At 39.4% G+C, this 22,165-nt stretch overlaps 1 long non-coding RNA gene across 1 annotated transcript in view; it reads right to left on the bottom strand.

Moving 5' to 3' along the window:
* Positions 1–22,165, bottom strand: part of LOC116827398 (uncharacterized) — a 72,791-nt gene that overhangs the window by 36,572 nt on the left and 14,054 nt on the right. Inside the window, exon 2 of the long non-coding RNA XR_004374291.2 lies at positions 18,396–18,469. This is a non-coding gene — a long non-coding RNA (uncharacterized LOC116827398). The remainder of the gene's footprint in view (positions 1–18,395; positions 18,470–22,165) is intronic.

Raw genomic sequence — 22,165 nt, 5'->3', positions numbered from 1 at the left:
CATTAACTGAAGTCCTGGAGTCCCCAGGCTTTTAACCCAGCTCTGGTCTTTTGCAGGAAGTTAATTTGGTGATGAAGTGGGGGGTAGGGGGTGGTTTGGTATATGTAGTCCTGATTTTGAGAAAATGACTATTTTGAACTTGATCTATCAAATGGAAAATGCATCTGGATATTATGATGATGACGTCAATGTATAAACCTAGATAGAATAGGATAGATATTACAGTGATGGAGGTGTTAAATATGGATGTAACAGATCAGGGGTGGCCAAACCTACTCACCTCTGAGCTACATACAAGAATCTTCAGAAGTTCGAGAGCTGGGATACACCTGGCTGGACTCAGGGCTTCAGTCCCACTCCTGCTGAAGCCCCAAACCCCAGCAGGTGTGCCCCACAGGACTGTAGCCCTTAGACCCTCCTCCCCCCTGGGCAGAAGCCTCTATCCCACCACCCTGCTATAAGGCAGAGGTCTCGAGCTCCCCTGCACCAGTCTGGTAGGTAGAGAATGATGGGCGGGGGTGGGGGCTCTGTGAGCTGCACTTTAACTGTAAAAGAGCCGCATGTGGCTCACGAACAACAGTTTGGCCACCCCTGGAACAGATGACATTAAGTAAAGTATTTGTAAGATACACAATGCACAAGATAACTAGTTTGACATAATGATGTTTATTGATGCGGGCAATATGTATTATACAATATAAAGAACATACTGAAGTTCTACCGTTATATCAAAGTATACATTAAATTCTGGTGTATCTTGCACATATGGTCATTTCAGAAAAAACACAGTACAAGCCTGTATTATGTCAGGACCACCCAATGGAATATGGCTGCCTCCATTCTGGCTCACCTAAAAATAAATGCAGAAGCCACCTGCAGGGCCTTCCCAACAAGGGCATGAGTAAGGGGTAAGGAAGAATGGTCCATAGGTGTGGGCATGGCTGTGTACGTTGACCATACAGGGTCTCACTGCATGGATGAGACGATAGTGTTCAGTGAGGGATTTAGGTTTATTAGGCACTGAGCAACCTTTTGGGAGAGGAGGAGCCTATGCAGGGAGGATGGGCTCCACCTAAACCAAAATGGAACCATTCTGCAGGCATGTAAAATTAAAAAGGTTCTACAGGCGTTTTTAATCTAAGTGCTGGGGAAAAGCAAACAGGCACAGAGGAGCATGTGGTTTGGACAGAGCCATCCCTTAGGGGAGAATTTATTAAAGGAGATGCTCTATATCCTAGTAAAGAGAAGAGGATAGAAGTTGATAAAATACAGGTAGGAAGTGAAGAGAAACAGTCAAAGTGAAAAGGAGTCCCATTCAATGACATCATTTGAAGACTGACAGTGAAATATTGACAAGTTTTATAAGTCCTGACATACAAATGCTAGAAGTTTAAATACTAAGATGAGTGAACTTGAGTGCCTGGTATTAAATGAGGATATTGATATAATAGGCATTACAGAAACTTGGTAGAATGATGATAATCAATGGGACATGGTAAAAACAGGGTACAAAATATATAAGAATGACAGAATAGGTTGTGCTGATGGGGGAGTGGCACTATATGGGAAAGAAAGCCTAGAGTCAAATATATCAAACTATATCACAGAATCTCTATGGATAAAAATTCCATGCTTGAATAACAAGAGTACAGCAATCGGAAAATACTAATGATCACCTCAGCAGGATGGTGATGGTGACTGTGAAATGCTCGGGGAGATTAAAGAGACTACAAAGACAGACAATGCAATAATAGTGGGGGACTTAAACTATCCTGATATTGACTGGGTATACATCACCTCAGGAAGGAATGCAGAGATAATATTTTAAACACCGTAAGTGACAGCTTCTTGAAGCAGTTAGTCCTGGAACTCACAAGGAGAGGGGCAATCTCTGATTTAATCCTAAATGGAGTACAGGATCCAGTGCAAGAGTTAAATATAGCTGAACCGCTCAGTAATAGCGACTACAATGTAATTAAATTTAACATCTTTGTAAGGGGGGAAATACCAAAGAACTCACCACAGTAGCATTTAATTTTTAAAAAGGGAGCTACACAAAAAAGCAGAAGCTAGTTAAACAGAAATTTAAAAGGAACAGTCACCAGCATGAAATGCCTGCAAGCTGCATGGAAACTTTTAAAAAATGCTGTAACAGAGGCTCAAACTAAATGTATACCCCAAATTAAAAAGACAAACAGTCTGAGGAGTGAAAAACCAATGCCACCATGGCTAAACAACAGGTTAAAAGTGGCAATTAGAGACAAAATGACATCCTTTAAAAATTGGAAGTAAAATCTTACCAAGGAAAATAGAAATGAACATACACTCTGGCAAGTGTATAAGTATAAGTAGACAGGCCAAAAAAGAATTTGAAGAGCAAAAGACACAAAAACTAACTGTGATGCTGTCAGAGTAGATGCTAGCTCTTGCCAAGGCTTTTGGCCTCAGCCACGCACAGACAAATTTCTCTATCACATGCAATAAAGTAATATTTAAGGTTTTGCTTTGTAACTGTAAAAATTGTTTGTGACTCGAGAGGGATCATCTCCTGCCCATCAAGAAGGCCTAGCAAAACAAAATAGGCCATTGTGGAACACCACAACACAAGTACTTTGTTCATTGTCCCTTTACACTCTTGAAGAGGCTAGGAGCAAAATGGCTTGTCCAATCGGGTTGAATTCTGGAAGAAGGGAACAAAAATATCTGACAGGAAAATTTTTCATCTCTTTTGCTGTTTGGACTCACACAGAGATGGAGCTAATTATCAGAAGCAGAGATCCCCAGGGTCAACCAGGGTTGGCCCTAAAGGACATTCAGAGCTGACAGATTACTGCAACTCTGTCACTTTTTGAAACCATAGACTGTAACTCATTTGTGTATACGTTTTCCTGTTTTAACTTTGTAATAACTCTCTTGTTTCTGATCTTAGTTAATAAATCCATAGATAGAGTAATATAAGATTGGTTACAAGTGTTGTCTCTGATGTGAGATCTTAGGTACAAATTTATCTGGGGTAAGTGACTGGTCTCTTGGGATTGGGAGCAACCTGCATAGGTGCTGACCCTGTGTGTTGCTCCAGGGCTGGAGCACCCATGAAGAAAAATTAGCTTAGCACCCACCGGTAGCCATGCTTCCCCCTCTCCTCTCCAGTGCCTCATCTCTGCCGCCAGCCCCGCTGACTGACTCCTCCCCCTCTCTCCCAGTGCCTCCTGCCCACAGCAAGTAGCTGTTTTGTGCCATGCAGGTTGGCTCCAGGAGGGATGGGGAGGAGTGGAGACAAGGCGTGCTCAGGGGAGGGAGAGAAAGAGGTGGGGAAGAGGTGAAGGGGGAGTTTGGGGGCAGGGTGAGGGTAGGGGGTAGGGGTGGAATGGGGTGGAGCCTGGGAAGAGGGGTGGGGTTGAGCACCCCTGCTCCCCCAGGTAGAGGGGAAGTCAACACCTATGGCAACCTGAACATTTTGTGATCTTTGGTGTGTAGTAACCGTCTACCACTAAGTTCACCTGGCTTGGGTGTCTAGATAGACTAAAATGTCCAAAGGCACTGTCTGTGACTCCACAGTAAGACTGTCATATTGGTTTAGGAGTTCAATCTTGTTACTGGGTTGGTAAAATCAAATTATAGAGTCTACCTGAGGTTGGCACTCGTGGTTTTGAACCACTCCAGATAGTGTGACACTACCAGCAATTTTAATTTTAAGTATATCAGAAGCAGGAAGCCTGTCAAACAATCAGTTGGGCCACTGGATGATCGAGGTGCCAAAGGAACGCTCAAAGAATATAAGGCCATTGTGGAGAAACCAAATGAATTCTTTGCATCGGTCTTCATTGCAGAGGATGTAAGGGAGATTCCCACACCTATGTCATTCTTTTTAGGCGATAAATCTGAGGAACTGTCTCAGATTAAGGTGTCTGTGGAGAAGGTTTTACTACAAAGTGATAAATTAAACAGTAATAAATCACCAGGACTAGATGGTATTCACCCATGAGTTATAAAGGAACTCAAATATGAAATTACAGAACTAACAACTGTAGCATGTAACCTACACTTAAGACATCCTCTGTATCAGATGATTGTATAATAGCTAATGTAATGCTGATTTTTTTTTAAAAGGCTTCAGAGGTGATCCTGAAAATTACAGGTGATTCAAACTACAGTACCACACAAATTGGTTGAAAATATAGGAAAGAACAGAATTATCAGACACAAAGATGAACATGATATGTTGGGGAAAAATCAAGTGTTTTTCTAAAAGGAAATCATGCCTCACCAATCTATTAGAATTCTCTGAGGGAGTCAACAAGCATGTGGTCAAGGTTGATCCAGTTGATGTAATGTACTTGGACTTTCAAAAACCTTTAACAAGGTCCCACATCAAAGGCCCTTAAGCAAAGCAAGCAGTCATGGGATAAGAGGGAAGGTCCTCTCATAAATGAGTAACTAGTTAAAAGATAGGAAACAAAGGATAGGGGGAAATTGTTAGCCTGCTGCTTCCCGCAGCTCCCAGAGCCTGGGAACCGGCGAACCAGATGGCCATTCCTGCAGATGGTCAACATCCGTAAAATGTCTCACGGCCTGCAATCAGATTACCCTAATGGGCCGCATGCAGCCCAGGGGCTGCAGGTTGCCCACCACTGCTGTAAACGCACGCTGCTCTTTACTCATGATGCCCATCTAACCCTATGCAACTGTGTAAGTAGTATTCACGTAAGTAATGATGCTAGGATCTGGCCCTATACTTGAATTTATCTGTGTGATATTATTGGGTGAAAAAAGTTAAAAGTCTCACCTCAGATACATGAGTATGGCCCCCTTTGTAAATGAGAAGTATAAGAGTGGATCAGACAGCAAAATTTGCCCTATTTTATTTATCATAAAGCCATAAAGCAAACGTGTATTGGTGTATAACAGTGATCATCAACATGCTAAGTGGATAAAGGGAACACCAAACAATGTCTAATCTGTTTACTGAGATAACTTATTTCCTTTTCATGTTCTTCTCCGTATAAGGCAACCTACAAAGCAAGTATTTTTGTTTTTCCCTTCTGTTATTGTCATCTAGGTGCCAGTAGATCAAAGAATTAATATAATCTTACTGCTATAAAAGGTCATTCAAAACTAAATACGGCAATTCAAAGTGGAAAATAGAATGAGGGTCAAGGAGATGTTTAATGAAGTAACATTTTAGATGTATTCTTTGAAGAACATTTGCCGCATTGTTTGATTGCTTTAGAGCACACGGGAAACAATAAACCCTACACAGCGTTAATACTGACTCTACTGGTTACATTCTGCTGAAATGTTGCCGGATCATTTGGAATCACAAGTATATTTGATATAGAATTATCTAATATGATGGAAATATTCCTGTGTAGTTTGCATAGCAAAATGTTTGAGGAAACAGTCCTTTCTGTCAGGATATACAGGCTTGAGTTCCCTCAGCTGAGCCTGAGGCTAGCTGGCTCAGCCCTCAGGCCAGTTAATAAGCCCAGCTAGGCTGTGGCAGAATTGCCTGATTCTCTGGCCCACTGATTGGCTGCAAGGAGCCAACCAGCCCGTATTTAAGTTCAGCAGCAGTGCTAGTCACTGTCTCCTCAACGCTTCTGCCTGTAGCTGTGATTGTGTCTGTGCCTGCTTTGTTCCAAGCCTTGCTCCAGCCTTTGTCCAGACCTGCTCCTGCCTTGTTCTAGTCCTGCTCTGGTCCTGTGTCATTGTTCATCTTCTGACTGCAGTTCTGATGAGTGGCTTGCCTTCTGGTTCCTGACTCTGGCTCTGACCCCTTGCTCCGACTCCCAGTTCCTGTTCCCAGATCTAATCACGAGCCCAACTTTTGGCTCTAATCACTAGGTCAGACTGTCCACATCCCAATCCCTGACATTTTATTTGGCCTAAATATTCAAAACATAAGAAATTAATAGCTCATTCATATTAAAAATAATTGAGAGTATCACCAGCAAAACTTTTGGTTATAAAATATGGGACTGTAGTTTAATGAAATTTCCCTTTAATTTGTTAGAACTTTAATTTTTTATCTCAGTGCTCTTATCATGACAGCAACTCTAGAACTGTATACTTGGAAACGGTCAATATTGCACGTATTGATTTTATTCAAAAGAGACAAGCTAGTGTACTGCACTTGCATTTCAATGTGTAGCTTCCAGTGTCAGCTACTCAAGGACAAGGTTCATTTCAGCATCTAAATTGGAGCATGCCAAATATGGTATTCCCTTTTTGGTCCTATTTTTCTTAGAAGAAGAAAAATCATAGCTACCTAGCCACAATGGAATTGACTGTACAGCTGGAAGAAATGTGCTTGTATTTCATTGTGGGTATTAGCCTAAACAGAAATGGAAATAGAAATATAGAAGATTAAAAAACAGATTCTGTTACTTTGTTTTACAGAAATTGGCTTCAGGTGAAATAAGCCAACCCAATCTATTCACTGTTTCAGCCACTATAGGCTATAGAATAGGTTTCCGAGCGGGCATGCAAATAGTCATACTATGTAGGCATTTGTAATGCACCTATTATGGTAGCATACTGGTACTACATTATGCATCTAGAAATCCCATATGAATGGTGGAAGGAGTCCTTTTCACGGGGAAGGACTAACTTAAAACAAACAGACTATACAAAAATCAGTTTATTTAGCTAATCATTTCCTGATTTCCCTTTGCTAATATTTTAATTACTTGTATTTGAAAAATAGTCTCCCTGTTAGCCCAGCTCCTCCTTCTGCTTGATCCTATCCTGCAATGAAGTCATAATCCTGTGTGTGACACATCATAGTCCATAGTGTAGCATTTTATATTCCCTTTCCATGGGTGTAAATGGCTGCATAAGGAGCAAGGCAAAAGAGAATCAGGTACAATGTGTAGCTGTCAACCCATTGCTCCCACTGACTCCAGTGGGAGTTCCATGTGTGAATAAGACATTTCACACAGACCCAAGGCTTCCCTCCTGTAGCAAGCAGGAAAAGACGAAGGGCTAAGAAGTGATTCACATTGTCCTAAGATGACTGATTTTTTAATTCAGCTATGACAATAAGAAACATAAATCCAAAGCCAATATTTCATTATTTCCTTCATTGATACAAGGGGAATACTTTGTGCATGGATTACCTCCTACCTTAAGATTATGCACCGAATTTAGACATAATGAACGCCAGTGGAGTTTTTCCTGTTTATGAGGTCTGCATTTCTTCAATTACCAGGACAGTCAGCCATTCAGTGTGAAATTTCATAGACAGAATTGTTACACTCGAACTGGGAAATTATATTCAGTCTTCCATATATCACTAATTTCCAGAAAATGAAAACAAACATTTTTTCATCATGAACACACCAACGAAAGATGGATTTCACACACATGTAAATCTTAGGAAAATCTGATTTTCATCTTGGCCTCAACATGGCCTCCCTTCTTTTGTACCCATTGTTTTGTAGAAAGAACTGTACCATTTAGACAACTAGCTACCTGATATTTCTGACCCATAAGGTGGTCTCACCACTAAATGACATCATCTGCATATGCAAATGACCATGGAAGGAAATTAAGATGATGTGATGAAAATATACTCCACGGAATGCTGGCAGAGGTATAGCAATAAAGAATTCTAAGTGATGTGGTAAAAATATTTCTATTTAGAACTGGATTTTCAACCTCCAGCAGTGTGTGTGCAAAATTGCACATGCAAATACATGTACACACACTTTGCATGTGCTAATACCTGCACATACTGTTGCATTATTCCACCACCTGCAAGTGGTGGACAGGTGGGTTTTGAAGATGTCATTGCTTCATTTCTGTGGGTGTCAATTCTAATGCTTATGTGGGCACAGATGTTAGAATTATTCAAGAGTACACGTAGGTGTTTGCATCTGCAAAGTGGGGGTGCATGTGGAGAATACCTAGATGCAAAATGTAGCCATTAAAGCATTGTAGAATTATTTGCTAAGAAAACTCCTTTTTCCCCACAAAAGGAGTACTTTAAATATGTCATATTAAAATTAATACACTTATTTTAAATAAGCAATATTTCAGCTGCTTCACACATAAAAAGCCTCCACCAGTGCATTATATCCACAAATAATTTGGATTTTGCTGCCTAACAATAAAAAAATTTCAATACAAACCACTCATTCATTATTTCTTGATGTCTCAAAATAGAGAGAGTAAGTGTCTATTGTATTTGAAGCACTAATACTCTCAGATGATGAAGTCAAGGAAATGTTCTGGGTCTTCCACTACCAAAGGGAGACAACCCAATGTTAACTTGCTATGAAAGAGCTAGTCCTGCAAAGCAGCAGTATGATTATTTCCTCTATAAACTGAGAGGACTTTAATTTCCAAGGATATGTTGATCTGGCTCCTTTCATAAGCACTGCAGACAAAAACAGACAGACCATTTATCCAAGGATCCTTTAAGTGAGAAATTATTATAAAGAGTTCACACATGGAAGAAGATTTTTGCATTTCATCTGTTGATATCATCATGTATAAACAAAAACAAAAAAAAATCTGAGTCTCTGTGTAGATATTTATACCATCCTCATCACCATGGTATTACCGTCAAAGGCCTAATATAGTGTGGGAGGGTTATCTCAAACAGAATTAAAGAATGGAATTTGATTTGTATTAACCACAATAAATATACATTACTTTCTAATAATTAAAAGAAAAATGATGTGCACATCTGATTTGTGCATAACTGTGAAAATATTGTTCAGTTCATCCCTTGAAAATTATTGCCCAAGTGAGGCTGTGCATATCAGTGTAACCAAAGTTGCTTGCTATGCACATTCCAGATGCATAACATAAAACATAGTAGGGGGCTTGCCTTTTCTACACATTTTTAGAAATATATATTGGTTACATTTTTGGCTATTTTTAAAACAGCTTTTGTCCTTACCTGCTATATCTTTCACTTTGCTGTGTAACTTCTGAGGAGTGATCATGCTGCCTGGTATTGTGACTATTTTTGTCACACTGCATAAGGCCATTAAGGGAGAATTTTGCTGAAGGTAGCTCTTTTAAAAAAATAGTCTTGGGCTAGCAATAGCCACATTCACAATATATGGTGACAGCATGAATCCAGAGATGGAATTTAGGCAAATCTTTATGGGCTAAATTTGTGGCTTGCCAGAAGCCTTGTGAATTAGGCAGCACTGTGTTCTATCGCACTAGGAGCAGCCTATGAAATAGATGGTGACTCAGAGAGTCACAATCTGCCCCTAGATTTCCCCATGCTCCAGCTGAGACATACCTTGCACCAGCCCCTATGCCTAATGCAGCATACAGCCACAAGAGTGCTGGTACAGTTGCACTGTCTGGTGCATTGAGAATATTGAGGCTCTTTCCACTTGCTATTCACCTGTGTTGCATAAGGAGGAGGAGTTTTACTATGGTCAGTCCTTCTCTTCCTCTGTGCCCCCTGCTGCTATCCACAATGTGGGTGCAGAAAAGTGAGGGTGCTCTTTTCACCACTTTATTCCCCTGTGTGAGAGTGTTACATCATAGGCCACTAATTTGATCCCTTTGTTGGCATTGTCTAAACTGAAAAAGTCGAGATAATGTGCTCAATTTACCCATGGTGCAGTGGATGGCAAAAGACCCTCCACACCACTTCTAGTCTGCATAGGGACTATGCAGAAGATCTTGGGTACAGTGGCCATGCAGAGGAGTGGATTACACCCTATATGAAACCTGTGTTCTCATTCTTCCAACAGTACAGTTTACTTCAACAGAAAAATGCCTCTTCTATCTGTACATAATGGTGGCCTAAAATGACATCCTCCCCACTTTTTGTACTTCTCTTCGCTCAGCATAGGGTTTGATACTCCCTTGACAGGCAAAGATGCTGTCTTCAGCATGGAAATATAAAGAATGTCACCATTTTATGTGCAATTATTTTTCCGCACATGGAAAGTATATGCAATTTTATATTGTTTGTTCCCCAGACAGTTGTGCAATTGTAATTTGGAAATATTGCATTATACACTCATTCACAGACAGGGTCAGCCTCAATATTCAGTTATGCCTGCATCTGCACCCATTATATACCTAACTACACTAGCAAACAAGACAGGTAGGTGTCTAAAGAGATGCCATCATGGCCGTAGTTTTAGAGGCTGGATTGAGTCCTGGCTAAAAATCAGGCCTTTTATTTTAGGGTTAAAAAGATGTTTAATAGTGCATTACATACAAACATTTTCTAACATTGTAGGCATTTATTAAAGAACATATGTTAGAACTGTTAAAGCAGTTGATCTAGCTCTGTTGAGACAGTCCCTGGCTGAAATTTATAAGAACTGAAACAGGGACTTGATTCTGGCATTTTCTCTTAATCACCACGAACCTATTCAAATCATGGTGACTGATCACTTAGAAAAACTGGCAGAGGTTGGTAAAGGGAGCCATTTACTTCTATATGCCTTGTTCAGATGAAGCCCAGACAGACTTGCAGGAACAGAAAGCTGTTATCATCTGATCATTGTTAGGTGTCGTATGCAAATCATTCATGAGCCAATCAAAGCTGTACATATCCAGATACTTAGAATTTTGTGAGCACTAGATTTGATAAATTACTTAATATCCATGGGCGTGCTCCAGTTCTAGGTCCATGGGAGTTTAGCCACTGACTTCAGGGGGAGCAGGATTGGGATCCAAATTTTCTTGCATGTCTTAAAAAAGGTACATGACTGGGTTTTAGAAAAGAAAACAGGGAATGCTTTTATTAAAAACATGTTTAGTGTGAAAAAAACATTCTTTTTACATCTAAATGTGCGTATCATATTTGGTTGACAATCTCATGTAGCTACACATTTAAAATACTTTTCTACTATCCTAAGTATACTTCATAATGAAAAAGAATAATTTTCTGTAAGATCACATATTAATTTGCTATGTTCTCCATACAATGCCCATCAATTATACATCATTATGATAAAAAACATGCAAATATTAGGAGGAATCCAGGAAATTATTTAATTTAAACTTATTCAGAAAGCTAATTTGAAATTAATGGGAATTTTCTATTGCCCATCTGTATCACTGATAACCAGAGATTACTATTTCTCCCATCTTCTGGCAACACAGGAAACACTGTTTGTATAAATGAAAATGCTAGCTCAGTCAATGGCATTTCACACAAGGCAGTAGAGGCTGTATGCAGGAACTGTACATAAACATAATTTAAAGAGGTGATGATGAACTAAACCATATTTACACCAGCATTTGAATTAATGACTCACAAGTCTCACAGAATGTTTTATTTCTATTAACTCAATAGCACACAGTACCCTATTGGTTCATCACTCGGTACCTTATTCAGCCTAGAAGTTGTCCATTCTTGTCCCTTTCACCATCATTTTTCACATCAAGCATATATTTCCTGCTGCTATACTAGGAGGAAGTAAAATCTAAGGATTCTTTAAAACACTTCATTATTTTTTAATTCTTCACCACAACACATTAAAATTAAAATGAAAAGCCCCTGCACCTTATATTAATTGATGAGCTTTTCAGAAATTGTCATAATTGTGTGTGAGGTTTTTAATGATTGCTTCATGCAAAATATCTTTGGCAGCATGAGATCAAAGCAAAGCAGAGATGTCTGCTACAAGATGATAATTCAGGTAAACATACTCAATGGCAAAAATGCAAATGTTCAAATGTGATTGACTTTGCTTCTATTTAATGTTTATTTTCCCCGCCAAGGCAACGACAAGTTCAAACTAATTCCATACTTGCTATAAAATAAAATAATTAAAAAAAAATCAAAACTATAAGTCAACTCATTTCAATTTTTTTAACTTAACCTAGATCTCAAATGATGAAACACTTCTCAAAGGTTTCATTTTAGTCAGCTTTCCATTGTGCTCCAGGAACATAAGATGGAAACCAAAAGAAATTAATCCTACTAAAAGTATTTTCAAAATAATTCAATAGTTAATTAAAGCCGTAACAGATCATAGCATCCCTGCTCCCTACCCTGGCTGACAGCTGCAGTTCTTTCTATGCATACTGTACACCTCATCACATTAATTGGTTCCCACTAGATAGCCCCATCTATATATTCCAGAATCAAAGTGAACTTTTAAGGCATTAAAGGCCCTATTCTGATCACACTTGTGCCTGAATAATCTAGATTTTCACACAATATAAACACAGCTATGGTGTGTCACTGCTCTCTCAGCTACTGACAAAAGCTCATTATTATTATTCATATTTCAGTATGCTCAGAGGTCTCTTGCAGGATTGGGTCCCTCTTTCTGCTAGACACTGCACAAGCCCAGAAGCAGACACAGCCCCTGCCCCAGATAGTCTACAGTCTAACTTGTAGCTAGTGCAGTAAGCAATACTAGATGGGAGGAGGGAAGGTAACTGTTATAAAATCAAATGGCCAAATATTCCAATAATGTACCCCTTCTTGTGCCCCTTGGTGCTACTGGCAGTGGCTGCTGCTGCTGAGCTCACAGAACTCTTCTTCAGGTCAGCTCTTCTTCCTACATGGTCTGTAGCAAATGGTGATGACTATGGCAATAGACAAATAAGAGATAATAATGGTATAACTAATCACCACTAATCATGATCACCAACCCCATTCACACCTCATGTAGTTCTAGCACCAAAGCCAGAATTGCAGTTAACTTTACAGGATGCTATTTACGGCATTTATCATTGCAATCTTGTACCCCATAGAAATATTAATATTCTCCCTGTTCCAGGATTCTCTCTGTACGGGAGTATGTTAGCACAAGGAAATGTCAAATGCTCTAATTCAACTGCTTTTAGAAAACAGACATAAAATTGAGACTGTAATAGTGTAAACAGAGAGGTGAAATTACACTCTAGCGGAGAGAGAAATACATAGATGCTGAGACTGAGTTATAGACAGCTAGACATCCGTTATGTCTGTAGTGAAACACAGTTATTCACAATAAGAGACACACATTTATCCACACAATCACACATAACATTATACTAATTTTTGTTTGTGGGAAGCACAGAAATGTCAGGAACTATCATCCTTACCTTGCAATCCAATATAAATCCTTTCCAGACAAAAGACAAAATGTTTCCAAAGGGTAGTTGAGGATGTCACATCTCAGATGTGATAAGATGCCCATTTGATACCTGGACACAGGATGTCTGAGAAGGCTTCTGTGTCACTGACTTTCTTCCCAGCATACTGGGACTACATATATGTTGTGCTGTCATTGCATCCACAGACATTTCCACACAAAAGTATACATGCTGTGAATGACACCATACCAAGAATTATAGCAATAATGTTCTTGCCATTGACCTTAGGTTGTTACAATGGGCCAAAATGTTGGCAATCCATGCATGTGTAAGCTCAAGAAGCTTCCCCCACGTTGCACCTTGCACATATAACAGCTGCAGATGCAGTTCCTACATTCTCTTACACAGTTGCTCCCTGCTAGCACCTTCCTCACCTCCTACACAACTATGGCACAAGATGTAATAAATAAATAGATAAATAAATCTTGATTTCACAATCAGCCAGGTTGGCACAAGTCTCCTTCCACTAGCGCCCTAGATGTCTACCTTCTTGCTTCATCCACCACAGAACATCTATAAATCACAACAACCTGTGCAGATGAAGCTGAAGAAAAGGGCATTTATTGGCTACTATATCAACAGTTAAGCACAAAGATCATTATAATATTTTACAATGCCAATGATAGAGCGGTCTGCTGGCCAGAGAATATTCTCCATCCAAACTATCTGCAAATATACCAAGGGCATACACTAACCTCCACGTTAAACAGCTCCAAACAGAAAAGGTGCAACCTGACTACAAAGCAGTGGCCATGTCAACAGTATAAACCCGTCAATCCCAGCTCAAAATATAAGATATAGAGTATGGCCAGTTAGAGAATTTGAGAAACCAACTGCAACAGTCCCATGGTCAAGCAAGCCAAAGAACTTGGGATAGACCAGAAGAGTTTCATTTACATGGACACTGACTTCACTCAGAACAATAAGCCAAGCAATTAGTGCTAGCCTAAATCTCAGATAGACCATATCTGAGCAGCACAGTGATCTGCACAAAATCACTGTTTCCACCTTAACCCCACTCTGAGATTCATATACAAAATGGTCACACTTCTAGTTTTGGTGTGGAAGACTTTCTTCATTGGAGGCAGTATGCAAATATCACCTTTATGATTCTCCCTCACTTCAAGTTGACTTTTGCCTCTAGCCAGCTGCAGACACCTATGTCAATCCATGCCTTGCAGTGTCATCCAACAAGCTCGAAAAGCTCGAAAGCCTGTCGCTGTCATCAGCACAAGTTGTTCCAAAAAAAGATATTACCTCACCCACCTTGTGTCTCTAAGGTTTTAGTTACACATGAGGCGTTACGAAGACAGATATGATGATGGTAGCTTTTATGACCAATAACTTTGCATTAAGAATCATAATCTTAAAAGAATCCATGCTGACACCCAGCACTACCAGAGGAAACACATCGCAAAGCGATTTAAACTGAAACTAAACACCTCAATGGAAGTTTGTACCTTGTACACAATGTTTTCCATTTATGAAACTATAGCCTTCCAAAGTATAAAACCTATTGATGTAAGGGAAAGAAATACAGGGAAGAAATTTGGGAAAGATTGTCACATTTAAATTTCCCTTATTTTGTCTGTTGTTGTAAACTCAAATGGGGGGGGGGAGCAACTCAATTTGAATTTAAATCAAATGAATAAATCAATAAATAATAATGGAGAAGGAGGTGCAACTCTTATGGACTTCACATAGGATCACATTTAGTAATAATGGTGTCACCATTTTCACAATTGTATTATGTCTCCCATGTTGTTTGTCTTTAATCTGCAGCTCCTGGAATCATGTTATTGTCTTAGCTTTCATTTAAAAGATTAAAGAAAGTTTCTAGCTCTCATGGTTGCAGAAAAGGTTGGAAACATTACTCAAGTAGATTTTAAAGGGCCACAAAACAAAAGACAAATAAAATTAACACAAAATGTTTATCTCAAAAATCATAAGATTTAAAAAAAACAACCAACCAACCAACCAATCAGTCTCCCCATTTTTGAGGCCTAATGGGTGACTTTTGAATATTTGAGGTTGGCAGTGCCGCAACTAGCTCTTTTCTAAACCTACTTGGAACTGGCTCAGCATTGCTATTATGCTGATCAGTCTTCATAATTATTTAGATGGGCCAAATCCTTATGTATTAAATCCCATGTCATATGAACATTTTATTTATTGTATTGTGGTCTAGAGGAAATTACTATAAAGCGGGTGGATCACTGGTTGAAAGACCATACTCAAAGAGTAGTTATCAATGGTTTGTTGTTAAATTCGGAGGGTGTGTTTAAATGGGGTCCCACAGAGGTCTGTCTGGGGTCTGGTACTCTCAACATTTTCATTAATAACTTAGATAATGGAGTAGAGAATATGCTTATAAAATTTGTGCATGACCCCAAGATGGGAGAGATTTCAAGAACTTTCAGGGACAAGATTAGAATGCAAAATGGCCTTGGCAAATTGGTTTGAAATGAAGATGAAATTCAATAATTACAAGCACACTTAAGAAGAGAAAATCTTCACAAATACAAAATGGGGAATAACTGGCAAGACAGTAGTAAGCTGAAAAGGATATGGGGTTATTGTAGATCACAAATGAAATGTGAGCCAGCAATGTGACGCAATTGTGAAAATGGCTATTATAATTCTGGGTTGTATTAAAAGAAGTGTTGTATGTAAGATATGGGAGGTAATTGTCCTACTCTACTTGACACGGTGTGGCCTCAGGCTGTATTCAGTTTTGGATGCCACACTCTAAGAAAGAGGTGGACATATTGGAGAGTCCAGAGGAGAGCAACAAAAATGATAAAAGGTTTAGAAAACCTGACCTGTGAGAAAAGATGAAAAAAACTAGTCATGTTTAGTCTTGAGAAAAGAAAACTGGGTGGGGATAACGGGGGGAACCTGATAACAGTCTTCAAATATGTTAAGGGCTGCTATAAGGAGGATGGTGATTAATTGTTCTCCATGTCCACTAAAGGTAGGACAAGACATAATTGGCTTAATGTGCAGCAAAGAAAATTTAAGTTAGATATTCTCTAACCATAAGGATAGTTAATCACTGGAATAGACTTCCCAGAGAGATGTGTTTGACAATGGTCTAGTATCCTTGATCCTGCCTCAGTGTGGGGGATGAAGTAGAGGACCTTTGTTGTTCCTTCCTAGACCTATATTTCTAAGATACATAACAGGAAAAAAAAACAGGCTATTAAAAAATAACTATAGCCATTAAAATATCAGTCAGAGAATATGATTGTATTAGGATGCCCTGCCTTTTTAAGGACTAGGAGGCCTACAGGTAGCTCAACCCTGTTCAGACAGCTCCACTTATACTATAATCAACTAAATCTAGGGTGACCAGATGTCCTGATTTTATAGGGACAATACCGATTTTGGGGTTTTTTTCTTATACAGGCTCCTATTACCCCTAACTTCCTGTCCTGATTTTTCACACTTGCTGTCTGGTCACCCTAACTGAGTCCAAGCCTGAGAAGGCAGAACTAAGGGGGTCAGATGTTAGTACAGTGAATACCTGGGCTTCACACTAAAAAGGCTTAAGAGCACACAGTCAGGAGGAAGCTGGGATAGGAACCACAGAGATCAGCATAGGCCCTTGTGGGAAGGTCTCAGATCAGGCCTACAAGAAAAAGGGAGTTTCCTAGGAGAAGCTGCTCGCATCCCTAGGAGGCAGTGAGAAACCTGTCAGGACCAAGAGAAGCAGAAGCAGGGTTGGTTGAATGTTTTGGCTGGTTGTTTAATTGGACTTTTGTTACCTGAGAAGAGGCCTGAACTTTAATCGTGACCTGTCTGAAGGGCTTCATCACCCAGAAGAGAACCATGGAAGAACCAGACTGGTTGACAAAAGGGATGCTAGAGTGGAAGACCCTTGCAGTGCTGTGTCCTAATGCCAGGGGTGGTATGGTGGTAAGTGGAATGCTTACAATGATATATTATCAAAATCACAAAAATCATCAAACTTGAAAAGATAACACAAGATAAGTAGTTGGCTATTCTAAAATGAAAAAGAGAATGTCTTGCACCACTATTAGTTTTTACTGCTGGAACCTGAACATTGGGGCAACAACACCATATGAAAAGGAATCCATTTTGCTAAAAATGACAGAAGTCTTCCCAGACAATTACAATATATAAAATGTAGCCAATATGTTTGTTCTAAAATCACCCAGTAAAAGCATTTACTATTATATCTCAGTTAGATCTGGTTGAAATTTTGACACTTGAAAAAAAGTTGCAAAATCTTTCCCCTTATTTTGGTCCAGCTTTAATTACAACATGTTCACAGTGATCTGCTTCAAAAGGGAAGAAGCAAAGTTATCTTCCCATCTTTACTAGCTTTGCTTTTGTGTTAAACAACTTCACGCAAGTCCTTTTAGCAATCAACCATAATAGTTGTATTACATTTACTTGCTGTCATGTGGTTTTGCTGTTCTTGCATCAACTAGAATTTTTAACTCATGCCATATCTGGGACTGTCACTGCATTTCCAATGCTCTTCTTCAAGTTCTTAATTTTATTTATGTATTTATTTTTATTGCTTTTGAAAGATATCAGATCGACAGTCTGGAGACCAAAAACCTTGATTTGCAGAGCAGCTATAGTGCAAGCAATAGCTGTGCAAGCTCTCCTATACTATCCTTCAACCGAGCCCTAGTGGGAGCTCTTCTAGGAATGTGTTCCAAACATTTATGGATATACCTACAGTAAGAAAGGAAAAGAGAATAAAGGAAACTGACATAAAGACAGACACAGGGAGCTGAAAGAAGAGCATGGAAAGGGCCTGCAAGAAGAAGACAAGAGGCAGTAGGCAGGAGCAGAGAGTGAAAAGAAGTTGGAAGGAGGCAAAAGACAAGAAGAAATATTTCTTCTTGTTTTCTTTTAACTTCTACTAGTGGAACGTATTAGGTAAAATAAGGACCTTACATATTTCCTGAAACAGACATGGGACACACTGTGTAGTCTTGTATAAAGATTTTATTCACTTAAGTTTGGGCTAGCCACATTACATGGGAGTGGCAAAGCCATTAGTGACTTATGTAAGTCACTGCGTACGAGTGCCACTGAAATCTTTACACTGCACCACACTATCTCATATTCTGTATATACAATCTACTATTACAAAACCTATTTTAGTAATGTTTTACAGATATTTTTACTACAAAAATAGTCCCAATTAACATATAAAAATGTTTTGTATCTACAAAGCCACGTTTCAGGCTCACAGACAGCCAGGAAAGTTTCTAAACATAATGTAAGATACCTTTTCTGAATCCAAAAGTTTGATGACTAGGAAGTCTTACCTTAGGCTTTTCCAGGGCTCGAAGCATGTGCCAACTCCCATTGGGAATCCATGTTTTCCAATGATATACAACTCCTGTTTGATAGAAACAGCCATGTGCTAAGATATCAGACATTACATTCATAATATTGTTCATAAAAGAAAATGTTACTAGCTCCCAGATGCATCCTCTTGGGAAGGTGTAAATCTGCAGGGGAAATCCCTATCTAGGGGAAGGAGGAGGAAACGTATCTTTAGTAGATTGGTTTTTTGTTTGTTTTGTATGTAAATGATGTCTGTTTGGATTGTTAGAAAAGGTCCTAGAATAGGTAGATCAGTGGGAAGCATGAAGGTGAGGTGATCAAAAGGGCATATTAAATTAATTTATTACATCATTATTGTAGCATATAGGTATTTACTAGGTCAGGCAAAGGCATAAGTTAAGGCAGTAAAGCAATGAGCCTACAGGCCTGAGGCCTGTAAAATAATAGCTTAGCTAAACAGGGATAACCAGGACTAACCCTAGATCATAAGTTATCCCAAAATAGACTATACTGACTAAACTGCTAACTGGTCAGCACAGATGCTAGTTTACACCAGCTTTAGATTTTTTTTTAAGTTAGGAACATAAGCAGATGTCTGCCCACAAGAATGCCATGGTAACCAATGGACTGTATGCTAATGATCTTGTGGTAAATTGACTAGTAACCTATGGCAGAAGGGCATCCCAAAATTAGTAAGGTCAGGAAATACAAATAAGGACAAGGGGATGAAACCCCTACTGAATATGCATTAGGTATATAGGTATCAGTATAACACATTATAAAAATTGTATCTCAGCCTTTGTGCTTTGGAAAATGTAACTGTTGGAAGGACCAGGATGACGACCATTGGTGATGGTGATAAGGAAGAGTATGAGAAAGAGGAAGTGGAAGATAATGACTAACACTTCCGGTTGTTCAGGGGATAGTGTGAATATATAAATGCTCAGACACTCATTCTGTGTTATCTCTATCTACCTTGCTGCGTTGTAACTTTGCTAACTGGGTTAACAAAACTATCACAAATAAAAAGCATTTTCCTAAGTGTGAGTGTTGCAACCGTGCATATTAGGGTTCCAAAGAGAACAGTAATTTTAATAATACTGGGCTTGATCTTGGAATGAGAACCTACCGAACATCGAAATGCTAATGCGGAATTCTTAAGTATTCAAAATAAGTTAATACACAATTAATAGACAGGCAGCATTATAGAGAGAGAGAGATAAACACAAACACAGAACTTCTGAGAAATTCTGGGAGTTTTCTCATATGGAAAAAAATATGTACATATTTTGGAGATTGAGGAGACTGGGTTTATTCCCATCTCTGTCACTGACTAGCTGTGATGTTATGGAGGTCACTCAGATGAGTAATGGGTTCTGTCACTGTCTGACCTGTTACCTTGTGTGTCTTAATGCTATACTGCTATGGCTCAGAGCCCTGATACCAGTAAGCAGCCTACAGGCATATAGACCTCACCATGACTTCCGTTAGCTTAGTTATTTCTTGAAGGGTGACCTCAACAACTCTTCCAGTCCTGAGTCTTTCCAAATTCATCTAGCCTAAATTCTTACCTGCCAGACACTCAGACTTTTCCCCTTTGGTTCATCCCCACAAAGTAGTGAAATCTGCCCCCTGCTATCAGTTATAAAGGTCTTTCCATGAATCGTGTGCAGGAAACATATGTTAGAGATAGAAAAGACATGTGTTACAGTTCATCTCCCAGATAATGTAGATTTGTTTTCTCTTGAACATTTCTACAGTTTTTTGTTTGAGGACCTGAAGTTTTTGTGTTAAGTGCATAAAAGCTTTTAAAATGCAATACCAACTTCCATTTATTTTGCATTTTGCTTTTAAAAATGGGGAGTTAATTTTGCATTGTAGAATTTATAAATAAGAAAAATTACTTTCTTTTTAACATTTTCCAGGACAACAACAAAAAGTTGTTCAGCTCCTAGCTGAAACTCTGGATGCCAGGGAATGATCTTCTCCCAAAGCTTCCAGTTATCTCAAATTGTAATAAAGTGAGTGTAACATAACATGTTTTTTTCTGATGTAAGATAACTTTTTGGTTCCTATAAGTTAAAAGGGGCTACAATATTTAAAAGAAGATTGGAAAATGATTTGTCTGCACGGTCATCTAATTGATTTTTGCATTTTAAAAAAGTAACAATATGATACTAAAGTGAGCCAAAAGGCCCTATTATACAGTGCCCCACCTCCCAACACATTGCCAATGTAGATGTAATAACGATATATTTTATGCTGACAGAATGCCAGAGAAATTGCATGCGTGTGTGTGTGTGTGTGTGTGTAAAAAACACACAAGATCAATAAAACATACCTCTGGTGCAGATGATGACAGTCTACAAACAAACAACACACTGCACTACAGTGGCCAGAGGAAAGCATTTGGCAAAGGACATAGAAGCAAACACTTTATCTTACAAATGTCCATATCATCTTGAATGTCCACCCAGCATAGAAAGGTCTTCTGTTTTTAGATTGTGGGAGCTCTAACAAAACATGATTTAAAAACTCCCTAAATAGGGTCTTCAAAACACACTTCTTTTTTTAATTAATTTTTCTTGCAATCTTTTTTAGTTATCTAAGACATGGATGATAGATTCAATTTGTATAAATATTTCCATATGAATTTTGTCTATCAAGTCCAAACAGTATTGCCTGAAATAGCTATGGAAGAATCTGTGATGGGGGAAGTAACCATATAATCAGTCCAAATGCTGAAGGGTAGGCCTAAAGGAAGTACCTAGCCCTAGTCATATGACTTTCAAAGAACGTAGATTTGCTTGCAGCTGCCCTGGTTTCCTGAAGAGCCATTATTATCTTGTATTGTGACAACGCACATACATTTTGAATAAGTATTTTTTACTTTTGGAAAAACTACCATGAAAGGTCATTAAAACTAAGTTCAGATGGCTCTCAAGTTGTGACAAAATCCATCAAAAGTTAAGCAGTTCAAACTTATGGTTGATACACAGTCCTTGCCTCATTCTTATGAGCTTACATATTGTATGAGTATGATATTAAGTTCCAAAAATATGATAATGTTATATAATGATTGTAGTGGGGTGGTTTCCAGCTCCTGCCCTGAGGGGTTTAAAATAGCCCTGGAGGAGGGCTGTAGAAGGGCAAGATGCCTGAGCTGATTGGGAGGAAGCAGACTCAGCTGGGGCCACACCCCAACCAGGGCCCAGCTAGCCTATGAAGGCTTGAGCCAGGACCTCAAGCAGACAGTCTCTCTGCATTCAGAGAGAAAAGGGCCTGGCTGCAGGGAGGTTAACCAGGTATCTGGAGTGGAGCAGGACTAGGGAAAGGCCAAGGGAGCTCTGGCCTAGGAAAACCCCAGGCTGCAGGCCTGGTAAGGCCTATTAGGTACTGCGTTGCAGGAGGCAGCCGATTCACCCCTTTGCTTGTGATGAGTGGCTTATACTGCAGTCTGCCCCAGTGAATAGGGGCTAGATGGAGACTGGGCAGTAGCCAAGACTGAGGTAAAATGGGAATAGTAAGTGGGGGTTGCCCTGGAAGGGGGAGACCCAGAACTGTGGGGGTACTGCCAGGGGGCATCAGCCAGGTAAAGGGGCACTGGGGTCCTGGGAGGGACACAGAAGCCCAGCGGTAGCAGATAACCAGCTGGCAGAGGGTGCTCCAGAGGTCTGGTGAGTTAATTCCTGAGGACAACCAGCAGGAGGTGCCGCAGGGTGAGTCCACTTGCTTACAAGGATATATG

This window comes from Chelonoidis abingdonii, chromosome 6 (genome assembly GCF_003597395.2).
Source record: "Chelonoidis abingdonii isolate Lonesome George chromosome 6, CheloAbing_2.0, whole genome shotgun sequence".
Lineage (NCBI taxonomy): Eukaryota > Metazoa > Chordata > Testudines > Testudinidae > Chelonoidis > Chelonoidis abingdonii.
Note: the sequence above shows the minus strand (reverse complement) of the source record. Positions and strands in the feature narration are given on the sequence as shown.